Raw genomic sequence first — 20,540 nt, forward strand, 5'->3', positions numbered from 1 at the left:
ACCACAGATGAAGAGTGAGACAGGCTGAGGCACAGGTGCATAATTAAACAAAGCCTGAGGCCGTAGTGTAGGACTGCCCCAATATGAGATTGCCGTGACGAGGCGGGGTGGCTCAAAGAATTGATCAATTGTTTGCTAAATGTCTCATTTTGAAAATACAGTTAGAAATTAATATGTGCATTTGCACTTTATGTATTACGTCTTAACCTTAGGCTGCGCTGGCTTCTCCCCTTTTTTTTGCTCTAGTATAATGAACCTCCACATAGTGTAATGGCCCTCACATAGCACTCCAGACAGAGTAGTGGCTACCACATAGCCTTTCAACCAGTATAATGTCCCCCACATAGCCCTCAAACCAGTATGATGGCCCCCACACAGCCTTCCAAATGGTGTAATCACCCTCACATAGACCTCCATACAGAATTTTGCCCCTACATAGCCCTCCATACAGTATAATGGCCCCCACATAGCCCTCCAAACAGTACAATGTCCCCCAGTTAGCCCTCTTAACAGTATAATTGCCCCCATGCAGCCCTCCAAACAGTATAATTGCCTCCACATAGCCCTCCATACAGTATAATGTCCCCCACATAGCCCTCCAAACATTATAATGGCCCACACATAGCCCTCCATACAGTATAATGTCCCCCACATAGCCCTCCATACAGTAAAATGTCCCCCACATAGCATGCCCGCTGCGCTGAGACATCAGAGCTCAGATGCACAGTGAGACTGATGGAGGAGTAAGCGGACAGCTCCCTGTTCCATTACTGATTTTAACCTTATCCGCATCTAAGATGTATCTGCATCTAATATGCAGAGACAGTTGAAAGTGTAGTGCCGGTGGGAAGGAAGGGAATGGCCCAGTGGCAGCGCTGGCACCGGGCTTCCCCAACTCAAGGGTCCCATAACGGCAGCGTGGTCTGATGCTATTAACAGTATGCCACAGCCTGTTGTCTCATCTTCACATCACCAAACAGTGGTTATTTGAGTCCTAGAGTCCAAACTCACAAGTGACCTGTAAATACGGATATTGGTCGCATGTACTGGAATGAAGCAGCCAGATGAAGATCATGGACAGCCATCGATGAAAACTTCTGAAGTGTGGTATGACATGCCAACATGCCAAAACTGGAAGTTCAGTTTAATGTAACTGCAGAAATAATGTAGACATATAACTAACTATACAATATGCTTAGACGTAGCGTTAAATTCAACAGTTCACAGACGTCAATGCAACTCAATCAATAAAACCTGATCTGATGGAATAAAACAAGATATATTGTCAATTTTTATTTACTGAGGCCATTATTTGAATATTGCTGATTTATTTCATAATATGTCTGTAGAGGAGTAAAGTAGGCGTGAATACAGCTTCCACTGGGGGAGAACACGGCATATGGATGTATAGAGATACAATTAAATTGAAAGTTTATATGTCTAGGGAGTGAACTCCCCCTAGTGGAAACTGTATGAATCTATATGCAGTGAGCTCCCCTTAGTGGTGACTGTATAGATCTGTATGTAGTGAGCTCCTTCTAGTGGTGACTGTATAAATCTGTATGTAGTGAGCTCCCCTTAATGGTGACTGTATAACTCTATATGTAGTGAGTTCCCCCTAGTGATGGCTGTATAGTTCTGTATGTAGTGAGTTCCCCCTAGTGGTGGCTGTATAAATCTGTATGTAGTGAGCTCCCCCTAGTGGTGGCTGTAAAAATCTGTATGTAGTGAGCTCCCCTGTTATGGACCTGGTGGTTAGGAGCACCTGGAACGACCTGATGGTTAAACTAACACAGAACAAGCTCTGGGAAGTGGGAGCTCTGCTAACCGCAACCCCTAATCCTATCACACACACTAGAAATAGCCGTGGAGCGTACCTAACTCGGCCTAGACGCCTCTTCACAGCCTAAGAGCTAACTAGCCCTAGAGATAGAAAATAAAGCCTACCTTGCCTCAGAGAAATTCCCCAAAGGAAAAGGCAGCCCCCCACATATATTGACTGTGAGTTAAGATGAAAGTCACAAACACAGGAATGAAACAAGTTTCAGCAAAGGGAGGCCAGACTAACTAAACAGACTGAGGATAGGAAAGGTATCTTTGCGGTCAGCAAAAAAACTACAAAAGACCACGCAGAGTGTGCAAAAAGACCTCCGCACCGACTCACGGTGCGGAGGTGCCACTCTGCATCCCAGAGCTTCTAGCTAGCAAGGCAAAATCATGATAGCAAGCTGGAATAGAAAACAAAGTACAAATAATAAACTAGCAGGGACTTAGCTTCTGCTGGAGAAGACAGGTCACCCGAAAGATCCAAGAGCGAACTGAACCTCAGAAGCAGCAGCTCCACTCACATCCACCAGAGGGAGTCCATGGACAGAACTCGCCGAAGTACCATTCATGACCACAGGAGGGAGTTCGATAACCGAATTCACAACAGTACCCCCCCCTTGAGGAGGGGTCACCGAACCCTCACCAGAGCCCCCAGGCCGATTAGGACGAGCCAAATGAAAGGCACGAACTAGATCGGCAGCGTGAACATCAGAGGCAAAAACCCAGGAATTATCTTCCTGACCATAACCCTTCCACTTGACCAGGTACTGGAGTTTCCGTCTCGAAATACGAGAATCCAAAATCTTTTCCACCACATACTCCAACTCCCCCTCGACCAACACCGGGGCAGGAGGATCAACGGAGGGAACCATAGGCGCCACGTATCTCCGCAATAACGACCTATGGAACACATTATGGATGGCAAAAGAAGCTGGAAGGGCCAAACGAAATGACACAGGATTGAGAACTTCAGAAATCTTATACGGACCATTGAAATGAGGCTTAAACTTAGGAGAGGAAACCTTCATAGGAACATAACGAGACGACAACCAAACCAAATCCCCAACACGAAGTCGGGGACCAACACAGCGCCGGCGGTTAGCGAAACGTTGAGCCTTCTCCTGGGACAATGTCAAATTGTCCACCACATGAGTCCAAATCTGCTGCAACCTGTCCACCACAGTATCCACACCAGGACAGTCTGAAGGCTCAACCTGCCCTGAAGAGAAACGAGGATGAAAACCAGAATTGCAGAAAAACGGCGAAACCAAAGTAGCCGAGCTGGCGCGATTATTAAGGGCGAACTCAGCCAAAGGCAAGAAGGACACCCAATCATCCTGATCAGCAGAAACAAAGCATCTCAGATATGTTTCCAAAGTCTGATTAGTTCGTTCGGTTTGGCCATTTGTCTGAGGTTGGAAAGCCAAAGAAAAAGACAAATCAATGCCCATCTTAGCACAAAAGGACCGCCAAAACCTCGAAACAAACTGGGAACCTCTGTCCGAGACGATGTTCTCCGGAATGCCATGCAAACGAACCACATGCTGGAAAAACAATGGCACCAAATCAGAGGAGGAAGGCAATTTAGACAAGGGTACCAAATGGACCATCTTAGAGAAGCAATCACAAACCACCCAAATGACCGACATCCTTTGAGAGACAGGGAGATCTGAAATAAAATCCATGGAAATATGCGTCCAGGGCCTCTTCGGGACCGGCAAGGGCAAAAGCAACCCACTGGCACGAGAACAGCAGGGCTTAGCCCAAGCACAAGTCCCACAGGACTGCACAAAAGAACGCACATCCCGTGACAAAGAAGGCCACCAAAAGGATCTAGCCACCAAATCTCTGGTACCAAAGATTCCAGGATGACCAGCCAACACCGAACAATGAACCTCAGAGATAACTCTACTAGTCCATCTATCAGGGACAAACAGTTTCTCCGCTGGACAACGGTCAGGTCTCTCAGCCTGAAACTTCTGCAGCACCCGCCGCAAATCAGGGGAGATGGCAGACAAAATTACCCCCTCTTTGAGAATACCCGCCGGCTCAGGAACACCCGGAGAGTCAGGCACAAAACTCCTTGACAGGGCATCAGCCTTCACATTTTTAGAGCCCGGAAGGTACGAAACCACAAAATCAAAACGGGAGAAAAACAGCGACCATCGAGCCTGTCTAGGATTCAACCGTTTGGCAGACTCGAGATAAGTCAAACTCTTGTAATCCGTCAAAACCACCACGCGATGCTTGGCTCCTTCAAGCCAATGTCGCCACTCCTCGAATGCCCACTTCATGGCCAACAACTCTCGATTGCCAACATCATAATTGCGCTCAGCAGGCGAGAACTTTCTAGAAAAGAAGGCACATGGTTTCATCACCGAGCCATCAGAACTTCTTTGCGATAAAACAGCCCCTGCTCCAATCTCAGAAGCATCAACCTCGACCTGAAACGGGAGCGAAACATCTGGCTGGCACAACACAGGGGCAGAAGAAAAACGACGCTTCAACTCCTGAAAAGCCTCTACAGCCGCAGAGGACCAATTGACCACATCAGCACCTTTCTTGGTCAAATCAGTCAACGGTTTAGCCACACTAGAAAAATTAGCGATGAAGCGACGGTAAAAATTAGCAAAGCCCAGGAACTTCTGCAGGCTCTTCACAGATGTCGGCTGAGTCCAATCATAAATGGCCTGAACTTTAACAGGGTCCATCTCGATAGTAGAAGGGGAAAAAATGAAACCCAAAAATGAAACCTTCTGAACTCCAAAGAGACACTTTGACCCCTTCACAAACAAGGAATTCGCACGAAGGACCTGGAACACCATTCTGACCTGCTTTACATGAGACTCCCAATCATCCGAAAAGACCAAAATATCATCCAAATATACAATCATGAATCTATCCAGGTCTCGGAAGATGTCATGCATAAAGGACTGAAATACAGATGGAGCATTAGAAAGCCCGAATGGCATAACCAGGTACTCAAAATGGCCCTCGGGCATATTAAATGCTGTTTTCCATTCATCGCCCTGTTTAATACGCACAAGATTATACGTCCCTCGAAGATCTATCTTGGTGAACCAACTAGCCCCCTTAATCCGAGCAAACAAATCAGACAGCAGCGGCAAAGGGTACTGAAATTTGACTATGATCTTATTAAGAAGGCGGTAATCAATACAAGGTCTCAAAGAACCATCCTTCTTGGCCACAAAAAAGAACCCTGCTCCCAACGGTGATGACGACGGGCGAATATGACCCTTTTCCAAGGATTCCTTTATATAACTCTGCATAGCGGCGTGCTCAGGTACAGATAAATTAAACAGTCGGCCCTTAGGAAACTTACTACCAGGAATCAAATTAATAGCACAATCGCAATCCCTATGAGGAGGTAGGGCACTGGATTTGGGCTCATCAAATACATCCCGGTAATCCGACAAAAATTCAGAGACTTCAGAAGGAGTGGAAGGCGAAATTGACAGCAATGGAACATCACCATGTACCCCTTTACAACCCCAGCTGGACACAGACATAGATTTCCAATCCAATACTGGATTATGCACCTGTAGCCATGGCAACCCCAAAACGACCACATCATGCAGATTATGCAACACCAAAAAGCGAATATCCTCCTGATGTGCAGGAGCCATGCACATGGTCAATTGAGTCCAGTACTGAGGCTTATTCTTGGCCAAAGGCGTAGCATCAATTCCTCTCAATGGAATAGGATACTGCAAGGGCTCCAAGAAAAAACCACAGCGCCTGGCAAACTCCAAGTCCATCAAATTCAGGGCAGCGCCTGAATCCACAAATGCCATAACAGAATAGGACGACAAACAGCAAATCATTGTAACGGACAAAAGAAATTTAGACTGTACCGTACCAATGGTGGCAGACCTAGCGAACCGCTTAGTGTGCTTAGGACACTCGGAGATAGCATGAGTGGAATCACCACAGTAAAAACACAGCCCATTCCGACGTCTGTGGTCTTGCCGTTCAGCTCTGGTCAAAGTCCTATCACATTGCATAGGCTCAGGCCTATGCTCAGAGAATACCGCCAAATGGTGCACAGCTTTGCGCTCCCGCAAGCGCCGATCGATCTGAATGGCCAAGGACATAGACTCATTCAGACCAGCAGGCGTGTGAAATCCCACCATGACATCCTTAAGGGTTTCAGAAAGACCCTTTCTGAAAATTGCCGCAAGGGCACACTCATTCCACTGAGTAAGCACAGACCACTTTCTAAACTTCTGACAATATACCTCCGCTTCATCCTGACCCTGTCACAAAGTCAGCAAGATTTTCTCTGCCTGATCCACTGAATTTGGTTCATCATAAAGCAATCCAAGCACCAGAAAAAACGCATCAACATCACGCAATGCAGGATCTCCTGGCGCAAGGGAAAATGCCCAGTCTTGAGGGTCACCACGCAACAAAGAAATAATGATTTTTACTTGTTGAACGGGGTCACCAGAGGAGCGGGGTTTCAAAGCAAGAAACAGTTTACAATTATTTTTGAAATTCAGGAACTTAGATCTATCCCCAGAAAACAAATCAGGAATTGGAATTCTTGGCTCTAACATCGGATTCTGAACCACAAAATCTTGAATGTTTTGTACCCTTGCAGTGAGATGATCCACACAAGAGGACAGACCTTGAATGTCCATATCTACACCTGTGTCCTGAACCACCCAGAGGTTAAGGGGAAAAGAAAGACAAAACACACTGCAGAGAAAAAAAAATGGTCTCAGAACTTCTCTTATCCCTCTGTTGAGATGCATTAATACTTTGGGCCAGCTGTACTGTTATGACCTGGTGGTTAGGAGCACCCGGCACGACCTGATGGTTAAACTAACACAGAACAAGCTCTGGGAAGTGGGAGCTCTGCTGACCGCAACCCCTAATCCTATCACACACACTAGAAATAGCCATCGAGCGTACCTAACTCGGCCTAGACGCCTCTTCACAGCCTAAGAGCTAACTAGCCTTAGAGATAGAAAATAAAGCCTACCTTGCCTCAGAGAAATTCCCCAAAGGAAAAGGCAGCCCCCCACATATATTGACTGTGAGTTAAGAAGAAAGTCACAAACACAGGAATGAAACAAGATTCAGCAAAGGGAGGCCAGACTAACTAAACAGACTGAGGATAGGAAAGGTATCTTTGCGGTCAGCACAAAAAACTACAAAAGACCACGCAGAGTGTGCAAAAAGACCTCCGCACCGACTCACGGTGCGGAGGTGCCACTCTGCATCCCAGAGCTTCCTGCTAGCAAGGCAAAATCATGATAGCAAGCTGGACAAGAAAACAAAGAACAAATAATAAACTAGCAGGGACTTAGCTTCTGCTGGAGAAGACAGGTCACCCGAAAGATCCAAGAGCGAACTGAACCAGTACAAGAAAATTGACAGCTGGCATGGAGTAACGATCTGAGTGGAGTTAAATAGAGCAGCCAGCCAAAGAATAAACTACGTCACCTGTGGAAGGAACCTCAGAAGCAGCAGCTCCACTCACAGCCACCAGAGGGAGTCCATGGACAGAACTCGCCGAAGTACCATTCATGACCACAGGAGGGAGTTCGATAACAGAATTCACAACACTCCCCCTAGTGGTGGCTGTATAAATCTGTATGTAGTGATCTCCTCCTAGTGGTGACTGTATAGATCTGTATGTAGTGAGCTCTCCCTAGTGGTGACTGTACAGATCTGTATGTAGTGATCTCCTCCTAGTGGTGGCTGTATAAATCTGTATGTAGTGATCTCCTCCTACTGGTGGCTGTATAAATCTGTATGTAGTGATCTCCTCCTAGTGGTGGCTGTATAAATCTGTATGTAGTGAGCTCCCCCTAGTGGTGACTGTACAGATCTGTATGTAGTGATCTCCTCCTAGTGGTGGCTGTATAAATCTGTATGTAGTGAGCTCCCCCTAGTGGTGGCTGTATAGATCTGTATGTAGTGAGCTCCTCCTAGTGGTGACTGTATAAATCTGTATGCAGTGAGCTCCCCCTAGTGATGGCTGTATAAATCTGTATGTAGTGAGCTCCCCCTAGTGGTGGCTGTATAAATCTGTATGTAGTGAGCTCCCCCTAGTGGTGGCTGTATAAATCTGTATGTAGTGAGCTCCTCCTAGTGGTGGCTGTATAAATCTGTATGTAGTGAGCTCCCCCTAGTGGTGGCTGTATAGATCTGTATGTAGTGAGCTCCCCCTAGTGGTGGCTGTATAGCTCTGTATGTAGTGAGCTCCCTCTAGTGGTGGCTGTATAAATCTGTATGTAGTGAGCTCCCTCTAGTGGTGGCTGTATAAATCTGTATGTAGTGAGCTCCCTCTAGTGGTGGCTGTATAAATCTGTATGTAGTGAGCTCCCTCTAGTGGTGACTGTATAAATCTGAATGTTGTGAGCTCCCCCTACTGGTGGCTGTATAGCTCTGTATGTAGTGAGCTCCCCCTAGTGGTGGCTGTATAAATCTGTATGTAGTGAGCTCCCTCTAGTGGTGACTGTATAAATCTGAATGTTGTGAGCTCCTCCTAGTGGTGGCTGTATAGCTCTGTATGTAGTGAGCTCCCCCTAGTGGTGGCTGTATAAATCTTTATGTAGTGAACTCCCCCTTGTGGTGGCTGTATAATCTGTATGTAGTGAACTGTATGTAGTGAGCTCCTTCTAGTGGGGGCTACATACACTGATGAGCAAAAGGGCACCAATGTTTTGAACTTGTGACTTTCAGGCTCCTTACTCACCATCCCCTACTGCTTCAAACGTGAGACAACCAAGATGATTGTCTATAAAATAAAATGTGAAAATATAAATGTGACTTCCTCCTATTTAGCACATGATTAGTTATGCAGAGTCTCATCATGTTGCTACATTGTTACTGTTTTGCTCCTGATGGTGGAATAATCTTTTTCTTCCTGAATAATACAAATTACAACCTGTCTCACATTCCCTAATAGCTCAGTGTGTTATTAGGTCGATTCCCAAGTGAAAGGTGACTGGTTCCAAACGAGGAGCAGCCATGAAGATTTCTCACGAAAAGAGAAACATCATCATCCAGATCATCGATGGCGGTCTCTCTACCAAGAAAATGGCCAAACTGCATCATGTGAGCGCCATGACAGAAGAATACGAAGTGAAGTCCGTCCATCCATTCGGATCTGGCGCCAGATTTGAATGTGTAATCTATTTAAACAGCATATAGTGATTTTGTAAGTTCAAAGCATCTCCGGAGGAAGACGTCCTAGTAACTTTGAAACGCGTTAAGAATAAACCATCATCTTTATCTTCAATACGCTTTACAGCAGCGCGGGTGTTATCCACAAAACTCCTAGATTGAAAGGTGGATTAACAAAATAATAAAAATTAAAATGTAGGATTTTAGGAGCAATACAGTAACAATGCAGTCATTTGACAAGAATCTGCATAACTAATCATATGATAAATAGCTGCAAGTCACATTTATGTATGAGATAGCCAAGATGATTATCTATAATATGACGGTGGTCTCATGTCAGAACTTGTAGTGGATGGTGAGATATGCAGCCTGAAAATCAGAAAGTCAAAATATTGTTACCTTTTTGCTCACTCATCAGTGTAAATCTGTATATAATGAGCTCCCCCTAATGGTGGCTGTATAAATCTGTATGTAATGAGCTCCCCCTAGTGGTGGCTGTATAATTCTGTATGTAGTGAGCTCACCATAGTGGTGGCTGTATGTAGTGAGCTCCTTCTAGTGATGGCTGTATAAATCTGTATATAGTGAGCTCCCTCTAGTGGTGGCTGTATGCAGACCTAAAATGATCCTGTATCTCTGTATACAGGGAGCTCCCCCTAGTGGTGGCTGCAGACAGGATCTTATCATGTATCTCTGTATACAGGGAGCTCTCCCTAGTGGTGGCTGCAGATAGGATCTTATCATGTATCTCTCTATACAGGGAGCTCCCCCTAGTGGTGGCAGCAGACAGGATCTTATCATGCATCTCTATATACAGGGAGCTCCCCCTAGTGGTGGCTGCAGACAGAATGTTATCATGTATCTCTGTATACAGGGAGCTCCCCCTAGTGGTGGCTGCAGACAGAATGTTATCATGTATCTCTGTATACAGGGAGCTCCCCCTAGTGGTGGCTGCAGACAGAATCTTATCATGTATCTCTGTATACAGGGAGCTCCCCCTAGTGGTGGCTGCAGACAGGATCTTATCATGTATCTCTGTATATAGGGAGCTCCCCCTAGTGGTGGCTGCAGACAGGATCTTAACCTGTATCTCTGTATATAGGGAGCTCCCCCTAGTGGTGGCTGCAGACAGAATCTTATCATGTATCTCTGTATACAGGGAGCTCCCCCTAGTGGTGGCTGCAGACAGGATCTTATCATGTATCTCTGTATATAGGGAGCTCCCCATAGTGGTGGCTGCAGACAGGATCTTATCATGTATCTCTGTATATAGGGAGCTCCCCCTAGTGGTGGCTGCAGACAGGATCTTAACCTGTATCTCTGTATACAGATAGCTCCCCCTAGTGGTGACTGCAGACAGGATCTTATCTTGTATCTCTGTATACAGGGAGCTCCCCCTAGTGGTGGCTGCAGACAGGATCTTATCATGTATCTCTGTACATATGGAGCTCCCCCTAGTGGTGGCTGCAGACAGAATCTTATCATGTATCTCTGTATACAGGGAGCTCCCCCCTGTGGTGGCTGCAGACAGAATCTTATCATGTATCTCTGTATACAGGGAGCTCCCCCTAGTGGTGGCTGCAGACAGGATCTTATCATGTATCTCTGTATACAGGGAGCTCCCCCTAGTGGTGGCTGCAGACAGGATCTTATCATGTATCTCTGTATACAGGGAGCTCCCCCTAGTGGTGACTGCAGACAGGATCTTATCATGTATCTCTGTATACAGGGAGCTCCCCCTAGTGGTGGCTGCAGACAGGATCTTATCATGTATCTCTGTATACAGGGAACTCCCCCTAGTGGTGGCTGCAGACAGAATCTTATCATGTATATCTGTATACAGGGAGCTCCCCCTAGTGGTGGCTGCAGACAGAATCTTATCATGTATATCTGTATACAGGGAGCTCCCCCTAGTGGTGGCTGCAGACAGAATCTTATCATGTATATCTGTATACAGGGAGCTCCCCCTAGTGGTGGCTGCAGACAGAATCTTATCATGTATATCTGTATACAGGGAGCTCCCCCTAGTGGTGGCTGCAGACAGGATCTTATCATGTATCTCTGTATACAGGGAGCTCCCCCTAGTGGTGGCTGCAGACGGAATCTTATCATGTATCTCTGTATACAGGGAGCTCCCCCTAGTGGTGGCTGCAGACAGGATCTTATCATGTATCTCTGTATACAGGGAGCTCCCCCTAGTGGTGACTGCAGACAGGATCTTATCATGTATCTCTGTATACAGGGAGCTCCCCCTAGTGGTGGCTGCAGACGGGATCTTATCATGTATCTCTATATACAGGGAGCTCCCCCTAGTGGTGGCTGCAGACAGGATCTTATCATGTATCTCTGTATACAGGGAGCTCCTCCTAGTGGTGGCTGCAGACAGGATCTTATCATGTATCTCTATATACAGGGAGCTCCCCCTAGTGGTGGCTGCAGACAGGATCTTATCATGTATCTCTATATACAGGGAGCTCCCCCTAGTGGTGACTGTAAACAACATCTTACTATGTATCTCTGAATTCCTCTAGCTACCCTTTTGGTGTCTTCGGGCAGGTAGAATATTATCATATGGCTTTGTGCAGAGTTGAAGAGGATTTGGAGCCCTTTATCAGAGTTCTGACAAATTCTGGACTTATTTCAATACAATAAAACTATATCCACTCTACACAATTTCCTCACCAAGACCAACTCCACCATCCCAAACCGTAAAATAATAAACTACGTATTATATAATAATTTATATAATATTAAGTATTATCCTCTTAGGCACTCCAGACCTCCAGGGATATTGGATCGTAACCAAAAACCATTCTGAAATGTAAATATTAAACATTCACTCCTTTATCTTCTCTCTATCCTGGATTATAGATATTAATTCCTTCATCTTCTTAAACTACTATAGATACTATATATAACTGATGAGCTCCTCTAGACCCCCAGGGATATTATAGGAATTTTTATTGCTTACTCATGAATCATCTTATGTAAAAATGTATCATACAGAAAGTGAATCGAATCTGAGAAGGACAAGGACCCAGCTCTGGTTTGACCCATTCGCATTATTTTAAGAACTTCACTCCTTTACATGCAGGGCCGGACTGGCCATCGGGCTGTTCTGGCAAATGCCAGAAGGGCCGATGGCAGTAGTGGGCCGCTCGAGTGTGACCGGGCGGGCAGACTGCAGCTGCTGAGACCGGAGCCGGGAGCAGCGCGGGGCAAGAGGAAAGGTGAGGAGAGTCAGTGGTTTTTTTTTTATTATTACATCCTGACTGAACCCCTCCAATCTGCTGGAGAATGTTCTGATGGCTGATTCTTGCTGGAGGGCTGTTACTGTGTGTTATGGAGAAACCCTACCAAACTCAATACAAAATCCTGCAAAAGTATACTGTTTACCAATTAGAGGCAATAAACGTAATGATTAGTGATTTCTCAACATCAAATGGTTAAACCAGCATTTCTGGTCTTCACAGGGGCTGAGTTCAAGTCTATTAGTGCCTAAACATCCAAGGTGCAGAAAGGAAGAAAGAGGGAAAAGTGTGAAATTCAATAACCTGTAAATCCCCAATCAGCAGAGATCATCTCCCATAAGCAGAGATCATCTCCCATCAGCGGAGATCATCTCCCATCAGCAGAGATCATCTCCCATCAGCGGAGATCATCTCCCATCAGCAGAGATCATCTCCCATCAGCAGAGATCATCTCCCATCAGTGGAGATCATCTCCCATAAGCAGAGATCATCTCCCATAAGCAGAGATCATCTCCCATCAGCAGAGATCATCTCCCATCAGCAGAGATCATCTCCCATCAGCAGAGATCATCTCCCATCAGCAGAGATCATCTCCCATCAGTGGCGATCATCTCCCATCAGCAGAGATCATCTCCCATCAGCAGAGATCATCTCCCATCAGCAGAGATCATCTCCCATCAGCAGAGATCATCTCCCATAAGCAGAGATCATCTCCCATCAGCAGAGATCATCTCCCATCAGCAGAGATCATCTCCCATCAGCAGAGATCATCTCCCATCAGTGGAGATCATCTCCCATCAGCAGAGATCATCTCCCATAAGCAGAGATCACCTCCCATCAGCAGAGATCATCTCCCATCAGCAGAGATCATCTCCCATCAGCAGAGATCATCTCCCATCAGCAGAGATCATCTCCCATCAGCAGAGATCATCTCCCATCAGCAGAGATCATCTCCCATCAGTGGCGATCATCTCCCATCAGCGGAGATCATCTCCCATCAGCGGAGATCATCTCCCATCAGCGGAGATCATCTCCCATCAGCAGAGATCATCTCCCATAAGCAGAGATCATCTCCCATCAGCAGAGATCATCTCCCATCAGCAGAGATCATCTCCCATAAGCAGAGATCATCTCCCATCAGCAGAGATCATCTCCCATCAGCAGAGATCATCTCCCATCAGCAGAGATCATCTCCCATCAGCAGAGATCATCTCCCATCAGCAGAGATCATCTCCCATCAGTGGAGATCATCTCCCATAAGCGGAGATCATCTCCCATCAGCAGAGATCATCTCCCATCAGCAGAGATCATCTCCCATCAGCAGAGATCATCTCCCATCAGCAGAGATCATCTCCCATCAGCAGAGATCATCTCCCATCAGTGGAGATCATCTCCCATAAGCAGAGATCATCTCCCATAAGCAGAGATCATCTCCCATCAGCAGAGATCATCTCCCATCAGCAGAGATCATCTCCCATCAGCAGAGATCATCTCCCATCAGTGGAGATCATCTCCCATCAGCGGAGATCATCTCCCATCAGCAGAGATCATCTCCCATCAGCAGAGATCATCTCCCATCAGCGGAGATCATCTCCCATCAGCGGAGATCATCTCCCATAAGCAGAGATCATCTCCCATAAGCAGAGATCATCTCCCATCAGCAGAGATCATCTCCCATCAGCAGAGATCATCTATGGGGCTGGCTGCATTACATTCTATGGGGCTGTGCTGCATTACATTCTATGGGGGCTGTGCTGCATTTCATTCTATGGGGGCTGTGCTGCATTTCATTCTATGGGGGCTGTGCTGCATTACATTCTATGGGGGCTGTGCTGCATTACATTCTATGGGGCTGGTGTTGTGAATTAAATTCTGCTCTTGGGCTCCCTCCAGTGGTTATGAGTGGTAGTGCGGCTGTCTGTGGATTGCAGCATCTATCAGGTGTGTTCACTTTTTGCAATTTGAAATCAGCTATTTAGTCCTGCTTGATCCTTTAGTCAGTGCCAGTTGTCCATTGTTCTTGAAGGATTCACTTCCCTGCTGGTCTCTCCAGTTTGCTGTGCTTTTCTACAAAGATAAGTCCTGGCTTTGTTTTTGCTGTCCACCTGCTGTGGACCTTATAGTTCTGTGCATTTTCATGTTTTGTCTTGTCCAGCTTTGTCTGTGAAGGATTTTTTGCAGCCTAGCTATTTCTCTGGAGATGCAGATATACCCCCCATGTCTTTAGTCAGATGTGGTGATCCGTATTTTCTGCGGTGGATATTTTCTAGTGTTTTTATACTGACCGCATAGTACTCTGTTCTATTCTTTCTTTTTAGCTAGTATGGCCTCCTATGCTAAATTCTGATTTCATGTCTGCGTATGTTATTTCCCTCTCCTCTCACAGTCAATATTTGTGGGGGGCTGTCTATCCTTTGGGGATTTTCTCTGAGGCAAGATAGGTTTCCTGTTTCTGTCTTTAAGGGAAGTTAGTTCTTAGGCTGTGTCGAGGGGTCTAGGGAGTGTTAGGTACCCCCCACGGCTACTTCTAGTTGTGCTGCTAGGTTCAGGGTTTGCGGTCAGTACAGGGACCACCTTCTCCAGAGTACGTCTCATGCTGCTCCAAGGCCACCAGATCATAACAGGCTGGCTGCATTACATTCTATGGGGACTGGCTACATTACATTCTATGGGGCTGTGCTGCATTACATTCTATGGGGACTGGCTACATTACATTCTATGGGGACTGGCTACATTACATTCTATGGGGCTGTGCTGCATTACATTCTATGGGGACTGGCTACATTACATTCTATGGGGACTGAGCTGTAATGCTGGATACAGCTGTAGTTATATGTTATATAGTCGTGTTACACTCCCCTCACTTCTTGTAACCTACAAGTGTACAAAGATATTATACAGTCACCATGTGACAAGTGGGCCTGTGTGACTTCAAATGCCAGGGCTGAATTTTAGTCCCAGTCCGGCCCTGTTTACATGCACGGTACTGTAAGAAAAGAAAAGGGTGGATAATTGGCCAACGGGTCATGGGACTGGGGTGGAGGGGGGAAACAGTCACCTCCCTCTGCAGCAAAATTCAGGACCTCAATGGGGTCCATATTTAAAATCCAACTGGTCCTGGAGAGTATCAGGCACTCTAGTGGAACTGTCACATTCATTTTGGAAAAACTGGAGGTCTAAGCCCATGAATCCCCATCAATAACATCTTTGACATCACATAATTTTATAGTGTGCTTCCCCTTTAATTTATCTTCTGACCAGTCAAAGAACCTACCATTGATGGGGGGGGTCCAAGTATGTAGACTTAACCAATTTCCAATGTAAAGGGGTTTACTGTTCCAACTTCCCCCTTTCAGGACTGGTCGGAATTTCACCCATATATAATTTTTACCAAAATGTGCACAGGAGCCCTGGCATTTTTGGTAATCAGTGGGGATCCGAGCTCATGGACCCCGCCGTTGTTACTTTCTGACAAGTTGCTATGGAATTTAAAGTGGAAAACTCCCCAAAAAATAAAAATTAAAGTTTCCTTGAGTAAAGTGAACGGCTATCAAAAACATGAAATGAATGACTGAAATAACCAAATTCAACCACATCTAAAGCTAAGATCAACCCAATGCTGGATATAAAAGTGAATATCGACTATTTTTGATAACTAATACAAGAAATAAGTAAATGACAACAAAAGGAAGGTATGCAGAGATCATATAAAAACCATTAAAAACGCTAAATAAAACATAATTACTAAACCATCGAAAATAAAAAAAATATTTGGTAAATGAAACCGTTGGATCATTAAATAAATACATAAAACGTAAAAGCAAATACTGTAATATCAAAGATTAATGATAAAACTAAGAGCTGAGAGGTAAAATAATGTAAGAATTCTAACAACAAATGTAAAGTAAATGAGAAGAAACAGAATTACTATAAAAGCCGTCACACACAGACACTTGCCTTCACAGCCGACAGATAAGGAGGTCGAATCACAAGATCCACAAGTAATGAGAAAGTAATGACTATGGTGACGGATGCAAGAATGAGCAACCTAAATAAAGCAAATATTGCCTTGTGGAGGAGGAGGGGGCAGGAACAAGCTGGACAAAATCTCCCAAATGGGTGGAGATATGCAAAAAGTGCCAAAAGGGTTCTGACAGAGATGAGATAGAGAGATAGATAATAGGTAGATAGACAGATAATAGATAGATAATAGATAGATAGATAATAGATAGATAATAGATAGATAGATAGATGATAGATAATAGATAGATAATACATAGATAATAGATAATAGATAGATAGATAATAGATAGATGATAGATAGATGATAGATAATAGATAGATAATAGGTATATAGATAGATAGATAGATAATAGATAGATAGATAATAGATAGATAGATAGATAGATAATAGATAGATAGATAATAGATAGATAGATAATAGATAGATAATAGATAGATAGATAGATAGATAGATAGATAGATAGATAGATAATAGATAGATATGGGATGAGTTCTGTTATGGAACTGTAACGCCGCCACATGTGCTAATAAAAAGTCCTCCATTTTTATTTTCTTTCTTCTATTACATATGACAACTAGCTGAAGAGCCCGGCGTTGCCTGGGCATAGTAAATTTCTGTGGTTAGTTACAGCACCTCACGCCTCTCATTTTCCCCCTCACATCTCTCATTTTCCCAATCACTCCTCTTATTTTCCCCCTCACTCCCCTCATCCCCCCAACACTTGTCATTTCGACCTCACATCTGTCATTTTCCGATCACTCCACTATTTTCCCCTCACTCCTCTCATTTTGCACTCACACCTTTTCATTTTCAACTCACACCTCTAATTTTCCCCTCAGTATATTGTCATCTCCCTTATATATAGTATACATCTGTATGTCATCTCCTGTATATAGTATATACCTGTATGTCATCTCCCCTGTATATAGTATATACCTGTATGTCATCTCCCCTGTAAATAGTATATACCTGCTGTATGTCATCTCCTCCTGTATAATGTATATACCTATGTGTCAACTCCTCCTGTATATAGTATATACCTGTATGTCATCTCTTCTGTATATAGTATATACTTGTATATCATCTCCTCCTATATATAGCATATACCTGTATGTCATCTCCTGTATATAGTATATACCTGTATGTCATCTCCTCCTGTATATAGCATATACCTGTATGTCATCTCCTCCTATATATAGTATATACCTGTATGTCATCTCCTGTATATAGTATATACCTGTATGTCATCTCCTATATATAGTATATACCTGTATGTCATCTCCTCCTATACATAGTATATACCTGTGTGTCATCTCCTCCTGTATATAGTATGTACCTGTATGTCATCTCCTCCTGTATTAGACCTCGTTCACACATTATTTGGTCAGTAGTTTTACCTCAGTATTTGTAAGCTAAATTGGCAGCCTGATAAATCTGCAGCAAACAGGAAGCCCTCCCCCTGTTAGTGTAGCACGTTGTGTGCAGCAAGTTTTGCGCATGGCGAGTTTTGCGCGTGGCGAGTTTTACATGTGGTGCATTTTGAGTAGGTGCAAGTTTTGTTTGAGGCAACTTTTGCATGTGTTGCAACTTCTGTGCATGTGGCAATTTTTCCATGTGTGCAAGTTTTGCGTGTGGCGAGTTTTCCATGAGGTGAGTTTTGTGTGAGAATAGTTTTGCATGCGGCGAGTTTTGCACGTGGCGAGTTTTAAGTGGCGACTTTTGTGTTTCGACTTTTATGTGGCGAGGTTGGTGTATGTGTGGTGAAAGTTGTGCTGAGGGTGATATGTGTTCAAGCAGCACGTGGTAGTGTGTGGCGCATTTTGTGTGTGTGTTCATATCCCCGTGTGTAGTGAGTATCCCATGTCGGGGCCCCACCTTAGCAACTGTACGGTATATACTCTTTGGCACCATCGCTCTCACTCTTTAAGTCCCCCTTGTTCACATCTGGCAGCTGTCAATTTGCCTCCAACACTTTTCCTTTCACTTTTTCCCCATTATATAGATAGGGGCAAAATTGTTTGGTGAATTGGAAAGCGCGGGGTTAAAATTTAGCCTCACAACATAGCCTATGACGCTCTCAGGGTCCAGACGTGTGACTGTGCAAAATTTTGTGGCTGTAGCTGCGACGGTGCAGATGCCAATCCCGGACATACACACACACACACACACACACCTTTATATAGGAGACTAGCTGAAGAGCCCGGCGTTGCCTGGGCATAGTAAATATCTGTGGTTAGTTATAGCACCTCACTTCTCTTATTTTCCCATCACGCCTCTCATTTTCCCAATCACATCTTTCATTTTCCCCCTCACATCTCTCATTTTCTCCCTCACACCTCTCATTTTCTCCCTCACTCCTCTCATTCCCCCCTAACACTTGTCATTTCAACCTCACATCTGTCATTTTCTGATCACTCCACTATTTTTCCTCACTCCTCTCATTTTGCACTCACACCTCTCATTTTCACCTCATCACCTCAGTATATACATGTTTGTCATCTCCCTTATATATAGTATACATCTGTATGTCATCTGTATATAGTATATACCTGTATGTCATCTCCCCTGTATATAGTATATCCCTGCTGTGTATCATCTCCCCTATATATAGTATATTCCTGAATGTCATCTCCTTCTATATATAGTATATACCTGTATGTCATCTCCTCCTGTATATAGTATATACCTGTGTGTCATCTCCCCTGTATATAGTATATACCTGCATGTCATCTTCTATATATAGCATATACAGTGGGGCAAAAAAGTATTTAGTCAGTCAGCAATAGTGCAAGTTCCACCACTTAAAAAGATGAGAGGCGTCTGTAATTTACATCATAGGTAGACCTCAACTATGGGAGACAAACTGAGAAAAAAAAATCCAGAAAATCACATTGTCTGTTTTTTTTAACAATTTATTTGCATATTATGGTGGAAAATAAGTATTTGGTCAGAAACAAACAATCAAGATTTCTGGCTCTCACAGACCTGTAACTTCTTCTTTAAGAGTCTCCTCTTTCCTCCACTCATTACCTGTAGTAATGGCACCTGTTTAAACTTGTTATCAGTATAAAAAGACACCTGTGCACACCCTCAAACAGTCTGACTCCAAACTCCACTATGGTGAAGACGAAAGAGCTGTCAAAGGACACCAGAAACAAAATTGTAGCCCTGCACCAGGCTGGGAAGACTGAATCTGCAATAGCCAACCAGCTTGGAGTGAAGAAATCAACAGTGGGAGCAATAATTAGAAAATGGAAGACATACAAGACCACTGATAATCTCCCTCGATTTGGGGCTCCACGCAAAATCCCACCCCGTGGGGTCAGAATGATCACAAGAACGGTGAGCAAAAATCCCAGAACCACGCGGGGGACCTAGTGAATGAACTGCAGAGAGCTGGGACCAATGTAACAAGGCCTACCATAAGTAACACACTACGCCACCATGGACTCAGATCCTGCAGTGCCAGACGTGTCCCACTGCTTAAGCCAGTACATGTCCGGGCCCGTCTGAAGTTTGCTAGAGAGCATTTGGATGATCCAGAGGAGTTTTGGGAGAATATCCTATGGTCTGATGAAACCAAACTGGAACTGTTTGGTAGAAACACAACTTGTCGTGTTTGGAGGAAAAAGAATACTGAGTTGCATCCATCAAACACCATACCTACTGTAAAGCATGGTGGTGGAAACATCATACTTTGGGGCTGTTTCTCTGCAAAGGGGCCAGGACGACTGATCCGGGTACATGAAAGAATGAATGGGGCCATGTATCGTGAGATTTTGAGTGCAAACCTCCTTCCATCAGCAAGGGCATTGAAGATGAAACGTGGCTGGGTCTTTCAACATGACAATGATCCAAAGCACACCGCCAGGGCAACGAAGGAGTGGCTTCGTAAGAAGCATTTCAAGGTCCTGGAGTGGCCTAGCCAGTCTCCAGATCTCAACCCTATAGAAAACCTTTGGAGGGAGTTGAAAGTCCGTGTTGCCAAGCGAAAAGCCAAAAACATCACTGCTCTAGAGGAGATCTGCATGGAGGAATGGGCCAACATACCAACAACAGTGTGTGGCAACCTTGTGAAGACTTACAGAAAACGTTTGACCTCTGTCATTGCCAACAAAGGATATATTACAAAGTATTGAGATGAAATTTTGTTTCTGACCAAATACTTATTTTCCACCATAATATGCAAATAAATTGTTAAAAAAACAGACAATGTGATTTTCTGGATTTTTTTTTCTCAGTTTGTCTCCCATAGTTGAGGTCTGCCTATGATGTAA

At 44.5% G+C, this 20,540-nt stretch overlaps 1 protein-coding gene across 2 annotated transcripts in view; it reads right to left on the minus strand.

The window, feature by feature from the left end:
- The window catches only part of GJA5 (gap junction protein alpha 5), an 86,856-nt gene that overhangs the window by 59,372 nt on the left and 6,944 nt on the right, over positions 1-20,540 (minus strand). The window contains exon 1 of one of the 2 annotated variants that reach the window (XM_069760661.1): positions 16,197-16,301. The exons of the other annotated variant lie outside the window; for it this stretch is intronic. The gene's annotated coding sequence lies outside the window, so the exon portion shown is untranslated. Of the gene's footprint in view, positions 1-16,196; positions 16,302-20,540 lie in introns of those variants that run through there. 2 annotated transcript variants of the gene reach the window in all.

The sequence above is a fragment of the Ranitomeya imitator genome, chromosome 3, assembly GCF_032444005.1.
Source record: "Ranitomeya imitator isolate aRanImi1 chromosome 3, aRanImi1.pri, whole genome shotgun sequence".
Taxonomy (NCBI): Eukaryota; Metazoa; Chordata; class Amphibia; order Anura; family Dendrobatidae; genus Ranitomeya; species Ranitomeya imitator.